Source organism: Gossypium hirsutum, chromosome A10 (genome assembly GCF_007990345.1).
Source record: "Gossypium hirsutum isolate 1008001.06 chromosome A10, Gossypium_hirsutum_v2.1, whole genome shotgun sequence".
In the NCBI taxonomy this organism is placed as follows: domain Eukaryota; kingdom Viridiplantae; phylum Streptophyta; class Magnoliopsida; order Malvales; family Malvaceae; genus Gossypium; species Gossypium hirsutum.
The window spans coordinates 87163611-87172983 of record NC_053433.1 but is presented as its reverse complement, the minus strand read 5'-3'; the positions used below and the strand labels follow the sequence as shown (position 1 = coordinate 87172983).

Genomic DNA, 9373 nt, shown 5'->3' with positions numbered 1-9373 from the left:
ATTGAAGGATTGATATTCTGTATGCACACCTCCTCCACTTGAGTCACACCTCATTACTGGATGTACCTACGTAGAACTAAGAAAACCATCAATCTTTTTATTGAGAAGTTCTACCTGATTTGACAGCATAACAATTGAGTCGACGTTAAAAACGCCGACTATTTTCGTTGGCTTAGTCCTCATGACTTGCCACTGATAATTATTCAGTGACATCTCCTCTATAAACTCATAGGCATCTTCCGGTGTTTTATTGTTGATGGTTCTGCCAGCAGCTGCGTCAACCATTTGCCAAGTCGAAGGATTCAGACCATTGTGAAATGTTTGTACTTGCAGCCAAAGTGGTAACCTATGGTGAGGGCACCTTCTCAGTAAGTCCTTGTATCTCTCCCATGCATCGTAAAGTGTTTCTAAATCCATCTGCACAAAAGAAGAGATATCATTACTAATTTAGCCGTTTTAGCCGGCGGAAAATATTTTAGTAAAAATTTCTCGGTCATTTGTTCCCAAGTAGTAATTGACCCTCGTGGTAACGAGTTCAACCACTGTTTAGCTTTGTTCCTCAATGAAAAAGGTAATAACCAAAGACGAATGGCATCATCAGAGACGCCATTGATTTTGAATGTATCGCAAAATTCCAGGAAATTTGCTAAGTGAGCGTTGGGATCTTCATCCTACAGACCATCAAACTGAAAAAACTGCTGTATCATCTGAATAGTGTTAGATTTTAATTCAAAAGTATTTGCAGCTACAGCAGGTCTAACTATGCTAGATTCAGTTCCTGTTAGAGAAGGTTTAGCATAATCATACATAGTACGTGGAGCAGGATTTTGATTAGCTGTAATTGCAGGAGGTAGCTGATTGTCTTGGCTTTCAGCCATCTCTTCAGTTGGGGGTTGAGTATTGTCTTTTTGCTCGTTCTCCGTGTATCTTAAGCTGCGCCTTATTTCTCTTTGATTTCTACGAACTGTACGATCGATTTCTTCGTCAAAAAGTAATGGTCCCGACAGGTTTCTTCTAGTCATAAACTATAAAAACCTGCCAAGAGAAAGAAAAACTAACTTAATAAATAATAATAATAAAATTAAATTGCAAGAAAAATAAATGGCTAAAGTAATAAAAATTTAGCGTTCCTAATATTTTAGTTCCCCAGCAACGGCGCCAAAAACTTGACCGCGTGATTCGTAACAAGTAATAAATATTTATAATGAAGATCAAACCTAGACTAACTATTATCACGACGAAAAGGCAAGCGCACCTATCGAACAATAGTATAGTAATTGCAAGATTGGGATATTGTACCCAAGGGAACCAAAAGTACTAGTAATAACTATCTTTTTATTATCTAACCTAGAAATAAAGAGGGGTTGTTTATTAAACTAATTAACTAAACTAATTAACTAATTAAACTAAAGTAAAGAGAAGAGTTGGAAAAAGACTTGAAGAAAATTAATTTTATAAAGACGACACCTAAGGAGGAATCCACCTAGATTTCACTTGTTATCTGACTCTGAACCAGATGATTTATTCACTTGACTAGATCCGTGAGACTCCCTAACCTATGTTATTATCCCTTTCGAGACTAATAGCGTCTAACCCTCAGTTGAATTAATCGAAATTTCTTTCTTAATTAAAACCCTTAGGGAAGCAGTAAATCGATCTATGAACTCTCATATTAGGTTTCAACCTAATCCGGCAAAATCTCGTACCCCTATTTCTAGGCGTTCGATCAACTCTGCTTAATTATGCCAAATCTACTCTTAGACAGGGACTTTTGCTCCTCTACATAAGCACATCAAATCATGAATTAATACCCGAAATATTAACTCAAGCATTAAGACACATAATTAAGAACAAATCAAGTATTTATCATACAGTTTAGATAATAATAACAAGATCCATCATAGGTTTCGACACCCTTAGGTATCTAAGGGGTTTAGTTCATAATAAGATAAGAGTACATCTTAAAAGTATGAAAATAACAAAACATAAAGAAAACTCTAAAACCCTTGAAGGAATTTTGACAGAGATCTTCAGTCTTGAAGTAGCTCCAGCTTTTAGGATGGATCGTCTGGCTTCCTTCAAGTAATTCCTGGCATGTGGTTCTATATTCCAGAGAAGTTCTGGAAGAGGGCCCCTTTCTAAGTCATCTTAGGGTGTTTATATAGGCTTTGGATTGGCTTTCTTCCTCCCTAAGTATCCTTTTCCGTGTAAAATACAACTCTTTGAGAAAAGGGACACGCCCATGTGCCACGACCGTGTGACGTGATTACCAGGCCGTGTGAATCGTGAAAGCCCTTGGTCGACACCCTCGAAAGACACGGGCGTGTGAGCAACCCGTGTGGAAAGGCTTAGGCCTTGTCATCTTCTCGATTTGGTCCGTTTTGTCTGTAATATCCCGAATTAGGGCCTAATTGGAATAGTGGTTTCGTGACCATAAGTCCGAGATAGAAATAATTATTTTATAATTATTTTGAGGTTTATGATATGATTGCATGATTGTGTGAAAATTTCGTAGTGAAATTCTATGCCTAAAGTGCTTAAATTGAAAGTAGGGACTAAATCGAATAAGTTGCAAAACTTGCATTCTAGAAGTTTTTAGTATGAAATTGTTTTGGAATATTAATGAGGAGGTCTTAAATAGCAATTTGACAAATTTTAAGTTCATGGACAAAATTAGGACATGGAAGGAATTTTTGGAAAGTTTAGTAGTAAGGGTATTTTGGTCATTTAGTTATTAAAATGAATTAAAAATAAAATTAAAAGCCAATTTTTGTCCATCTTCTTCATTAGGCCGAAATTTCAAGGGTTCTCCGTAGCTAGGGTTTGTTTCAAGCTTCCAAGCTCCATAGTAAGTGATTCCAAGCCCCGTTTTTAATGATTTTTACGTTTTTGAGATCCCGGTAACTCGATAAAGCTTATGTTAGCAATAATCTAACCTAGGGTTTATATTTGGAAAAATACCCATAGGTGAAATTTGTGTATTTTGATGTTTTATGATAGAATATGAAGTAAAAATAACTTGTACTACTCGATTTTAAGCAAAAACGAGTAAAAAGGCTTAATTGGTAAAAATACCTAATAGTAACAAGTACATGTTAGAGTGAGAATTTGATGTTGCCATAGAAGAGAAAAGTGATAAGCATGTTGTAAAACATAAGAATAAGGAATAAAGTTTAATCCCGAGCCTAGGGGCAAAAATGTAAATATGCAAAAGTTTAGGGGTAAAATTGTAATTTTGCCAAAATTTGAGTTAAGGATTAATTTGATAATGTGAGTATTAAATAAGCTAAATGTGTTATTTTAGATCAAGAAAGACGTGGAATCGAACTCAATCGAGGAAAAGAAAAGATTGTGGACTAAATTGCAAAATCTTTGTATTTTGGTACCAAGGTAAGTTCATGTGTAAATAATGTAGCATAATGGTTATTTTAAGTTATTGATGTTAATTATATGTTATGCTGAATTTTATTATGAAATGTATGCTTTGTGGTTAATTTCAAATAATATGTAAATTATGTGAACTACTTGTTAAATATAATTGTTACCGAGTATTGATTTTGGCATTCTACGGAAGACGGAAAGGATAAGTGTTCGAGGAAAAAAACCCGTTTGAACCTTAGGAATAGATTAAGATACAAGTGACATGTCACTAGGATGGTTGAGCATCCGAACTCGTTGAGTTGAGTCCGAGTTCACTTATGGATGCGAATGTCCGAACTCGTTGAGTTGAGTCCGAGTTCGTGAGATGTAACTAGGCATCCGAACTCGTTGAGTTGAGTCCGAGTTCACTTATGGATGTGAACGCCCGAGCTCGTTGAGTTGAGTCCGAGTTCGCTTATGGGCGGGTTACATGATTGCTTGATTGCATATATGGCACTTATGTGCAAGTTATCCATGTATCCGAATTATATCCCGATGTGTTCAACGGGTAAAGTTCTACTCAAATGGAGGAATATTCGAGATGTAAAGAGACGTATTGGTAAGTGATGTGAAATGGATATTTTGGACAAGTATGTATTTAACCCTCGGGTTGAGTATTGATACAACCACGATAAGGTAATAAGATGATGAAAAATGATTAAAAATGTGATATGTGTTTTAGTGATACATGCTAATGTTGATTGGTATGACTGTTTGTTATGTTACTTATTATTTGCATATGAACTTACTAAGCATTTATGCTTACTCTCTCCTTCTTACTCATTGCAGTTTTGGACAAGCCAGCTCAAGAGTCGGGATAGGTCGAAGGCTCAGTCACACTATCCGGAAGACTTTTGGTAATGGCTTGTAAATTTAAGTATGGCATGTATAGCAATATACCTTTTTTGTGTAAATGATCTTATGGTATGGTGATGGAATGGTTGAGGAAATCCTTGATAATGATAAATTATGAAAATAGTTAGTTTAGATTATATTTGATGTTAAGGAAAATTATTAAGATACTTAGTGCATAAAAACTCATATAAGGGATGAAATTTGCCATAAACAGAATACTGCAGCAACACTGATGCGAGTTTAAAAATTTACTAAAAATCATAGAAATTGAACTTAGTGATGGACTACATATCAAATTGAAGCTTAATATGTCTAGTTTCACATGAAACAAATGAAACAGGTAAACGAATTATATGTTACAAGATATTTGAATTTTAGTGAAATAGGGTCATAGCAGTTTCTGAATCCCCTGTTCCAACTTTAGAAATTAACCATAAATTGTAAAGATATAATTAGGTAGTGTATTTTATATTCTCAGAATCCTTATTGAGTCTAGTTTCAGTAGAAACAAACCCCATAGTCATATCGATTTTTTATAGAGATAAATGTGGTTCGTAGTAAACAGAGGTTAGACCAGTCAAGTCCTGAAACAGGGGTAACTTTAACTAATAAAATGTACTAATTGGCCCAACCAAAAATTCTATAAAAAAAACTAGTAGATAGGTATATGAGTCTAGATTTAGGGAAAATTTACAGATCTTAATTTCGAGTTTCGTAACTCAAGATATAATTTTTCTTGTGACTGTGATGCAAGTAGCTTAAAAGCTGTGAATGTAGAAATAAATAATCCAAAGTTCTAAATATGTTAAATTAAGCTTAGTAACACCTCATACTCGACTCCGACGACAGTCTCGGGCGTGGGGGCGTTACATTGTCCCTTTATTTTATGTTTTTATTTTTATTCTATTTTAAGACTACTTTTTCTTTTTACTTTAAGCTTATTTCTATTAGATTTTATAATTTTTATTTTACAATTATCAATTTCGCCTATTCCATTACAAGTAATTATGCTTCCTTATATTTTCTAAAATAGTTCTTGATTCTGTCACAGTTATAAAGTGCACCTTAGCTCATCATCACATAGGAACTAAAAACTCCACCAGGAAAGGTTCTCCACGACTGCCATGTCCTGCTTGACCACGACCATAGCTACCACCATATAAAATTCTTTTGGTGCAGGACTTATGGACTAATAAAACTCTACCACCACCGGAGATTCCCCTCCACTCTCACGCCGATTATTCTCCAAAACTCCAGTTCAAGGAATTCATTCATCATTCAAGAAGTTTCACTTCCCTCCCTATCTTATGATTATAAATCTATCTTTTTCAATATATCTACCTTTGTACATTGAGGGTCATGTACATCTTAAGTGTAGGGGGTCTTTTATATCAGAAAAAATCCCTGAATTTTGTTTTATTCTCATGCGATCTTCTCATATCATTATTAGACTGAATTCCAATTAGTCTATAATTTTTATTAATATATCTTGAATTAAAACATAGGCATTTATGCATTGATTGTTTAAACTTTAAGACATTAGGGAATCAAACATGATAAGTTGTTTTTGAAGAATTAAAAACTTTTAGGTTGTCTCCCCAAGTTTAGGTATTATTTTGAGTAGGAATTTACAGGTTTAAACATCAAAAAGTCATAATTTTTTGTGAGATCTTGAGCCTTTAGAGCATTTATTATTTCTTTCATGCTCACTTTCAATATGAGTGCGCTATTATTGAATTGTTATTCTAGAACTTGCTTGATTATGCATGTTAAGACCACACCATTTGATTTGATATGTCAAAATGATAAAGGCACTTAGGTTTAAACCACTCACTCCATAAAAGCCTACCTTCACAATTAACCCCTAGTGAACCCCCTTGAGCCTAACAACCCATTCATTGATTTACCCTCAATATTAACTCATAACTCATTATTGTTGAAATCCCCTAAATTAATTTGATCCCTATTTTTGTCGAGATTTGAGTTGGAATAGTTCCTTAGCTATGTTTTATTCTATTTTGTAATTTGACTTGTTCTTAAAATATATATAATACATGTATACATATTAGTAGTAGTGATATTCTGGGCTAAAGAAGTTAGATTCCATATTCTGAGAAAAAGCTCTGTTGTACATAATTGATGACTAGTCATTTTTCTAGTTAGGAAATTTTTCAATTCAATCTCGATTCTAACCCTTTCTTTCAGTTTGTGACCACACCTTCTAACCAAAGCCACGTTACAACCCTCTAAAGACCTTTTGATTGATGTTTCATCTCAATTTATAGTGGTGGAGATTTGATTTTCATGCAAGCCTATGGTAATGACTTTTCATTATTGACTATTGAGTGCTTCATTTATTGTCCTTAAACACCTCGAGTGATTTGAGTGAATATTTAGTGAGGATGTGAAACTCTGTGATATTTTGAATCAAAGGTAATTACTTAGATAAGGGAAGACACCTATGTTTTCATGATAAAATGCTCAACTTGGAAGGTTTGAAACTTTGATGTTCTGTCAGTTGAATTTTCAATTAGTTTGAGATATTATTGATGAGAATAAGTTGAGAAGAATTTATTTTGATTATAAGTTGAGGATTTTTCTTGAGGACAAGCAAATGCTTAAGTGTGGGGGTATTTGATAAACCGTAATTCATACATATTTCTATCCCATGCTTAGCACATTTTATGGATGATTTATCCTTAAATTTGGAGAATTCGATGCTCCTAATGCCTTAATTTCATGTTTTATACTTAGGTGAGGATAAGAGAGTGAAAGGAACGAGAAACGGGCCAAAAATGGATAAAATGGGCCAACGTACGAAATCAACACGGCCTGGACTTCCTAACACGGGCAGACCGCATGGTCGTGTCAATTTGGCAGAATCGAAGCACGACTTACACAGGTAGACCACATGCTCGTGCCTATTTAACAGGCTTGACCATAGCCTGAAGTAATCGCACATGGGCGTGTCCCTGTCGAGCCCAAGCAAAGTCCTATTCAGAAAAGGCCACTTTTGAGGGCTCTTAGGCATTCCAAAGCCTATAAATACTCCCTAGAAGAGGAGAAGAGGGGGGACGCAGATTAGGAAGCAAGGAATTACTCAAGAGAAGCCAATTGATCCATCCCAAAAGCCGGATTCATCATCAAGACTGGAGATCTCCCTTCAAGTTCCTTCTGGAGTTTTGGGTTTTCTAATGTTTTGTTATCTTTATAGTTTTAAGATGTTTTCCTTCATAAGTCTGAACTAAACCCCTAAATACATAAGGGGAATGAAACCTATGACATATCTTGTTATTATTATCTGAGTTGGATGATAAATATTTGACTTGTTCTTAATTATGTGTTCTTAATTCTTGTTTTGATATTCCAGGATATTGATTCAAGTTAAGCTCTTATTCAGAGGAGGAATAGACCCTGTCTAAGAGTAAATTTGTCATAATTAAGCGGAGTTGATTGCGCGCCTAGAGATAAGGTAACAAGATTTTGCCGGATTAGGGTGAAACCTAATAAGGGAATCCATAGATCGAGTTAATGCAATTCTAGGGTGTTAATTAGAAAGAGATTTCAATTATTCAACCTAGGGTTAGACGTTATTAGTCTTAAGAGAGATAATGATATAACTTAGGGATTTCTCCAGATCAAGTCAAATGAATAAATCGTCTGATTCAGAGTCAAATAACAAGTGAAGTCTAGGTGGATTTGTCCTTAGGTATTGTCTCAATCAATCGAATTTTCCCAAAAAGTGTTTTCCCAAGTTTTTCTTTCTGTGCATTCTTAGTTAGTAATTAGTTTAGACAACCAAACCTCTTAAATTTTAGGCTAGATAATAAAAAGAAAGTAAATACTAGTACTCATAGTTCCTTTGGGTTCAACAATCCGGTCTTGCTGAACCATATTACTGTTCGATAGGTACACTTGCCTTAATCGTGATACTAAGTTAGTCTCAAGAAAATTTCATTTATAAATCTTTAAAACCTGTTACAAATATCACGCATCAATGTTTATGTGATTTGGGCATTAAGGCCCTGGGACATGTTTGGAGAGATAAGGAAATGTGATCTAAGCTCCATTCAACGGGACATGTTTGGTGTGTTGGAGACTGTTAGTTTAATTCTTCACTTACGAGACATGTTTGACTCTATGAGTCTACGTGGTGTGTTGGAGATCCGTGTATCCGATGAGTGGTGGTAATGCCCACTTTTACGTTTCATAACTCAAATGCCAAATTATCTCAAATTATTTATTAATGTGATTGTGAATTGTGACGTTTACATGAATATGCATGTACTGATTCTGTAAATAAACTATCGAATATGCATGTGAAGTAAAATATGTCAACTAAGTTAAGGTTGCTATAATTATGATATGTTTCACTAATGCTTGATGAAATGTTTGCATGGTAGTTGTTTTAGGCATTCACTGAGCTTGTTAAGCTCACCCACTCCTTTTAAAACCATTGCAAATTACTGCGTGCTAGTGTGAGCGGTGTGATTTTGAGGGGTGATTCCAAGCAATTCCTTTTCTGTTATTTCATAGGTCTTATTGTTATTTGTTTTCATTTCGAGAATAAGGCAATGTGGTAGACTTTTACTGATATTTGCCATGATGTTTTGGATGTCTTCATAGACTATTTGTTCCTAGGTTTATGAGATTCATTTCGTATGATGTTGATTATTTGTCAGACTTATTTTGGATGTTTGAGACTATTATAATAGTCATTTTGATATTTATGTAACGATGATATGATGGCATGAAGGATTGGTGCATGTTGGAATGATTTATATGCTCAAGTATGTTGTATTTTTCTGGTTTGGAGCAGAGGTATTGATATTCATGTTGTAAAAATAATACCTCTGTGATTTTGGAACATGTAGGGAGGCAATAATGTAATTTGGTATCGATACCCAATAAAAAGTATCGATGCTCAAGGTAGAAATATCATTACTTTGGCCGAGGTACTGATAATTTTCGAGGTTTGGGTTTTTAAACGAGAAACAATAAGCAGTTTTGGTTTTAATTTTCCCAACAATATCAATACCACTTGAGAGAATTATCGATACCTCACCTTCAGTTTCGATACCTACGTAGTTAGTTTTTG

At 34.6% G+C, this 9373-nt stretch overlaps 1 non-coding gene across 1 annotated transcript; it reads left to right on the top strand.

Annotated features, from left to right (window-relative positions):
* Positions 1–343: 343 nt before the first annotated feature.
* On the top strand, positions 344–449 carry LOC121208893 (small nucleolar RNA R71). The gene has a single exon (XR_005904016.1). It is a non-coding gene; the product is annotated as a small nucleolar RNA R71 (small nucleolar RNA).
* Positions 450–9373: the final 8924 nt, after the last annotated feature.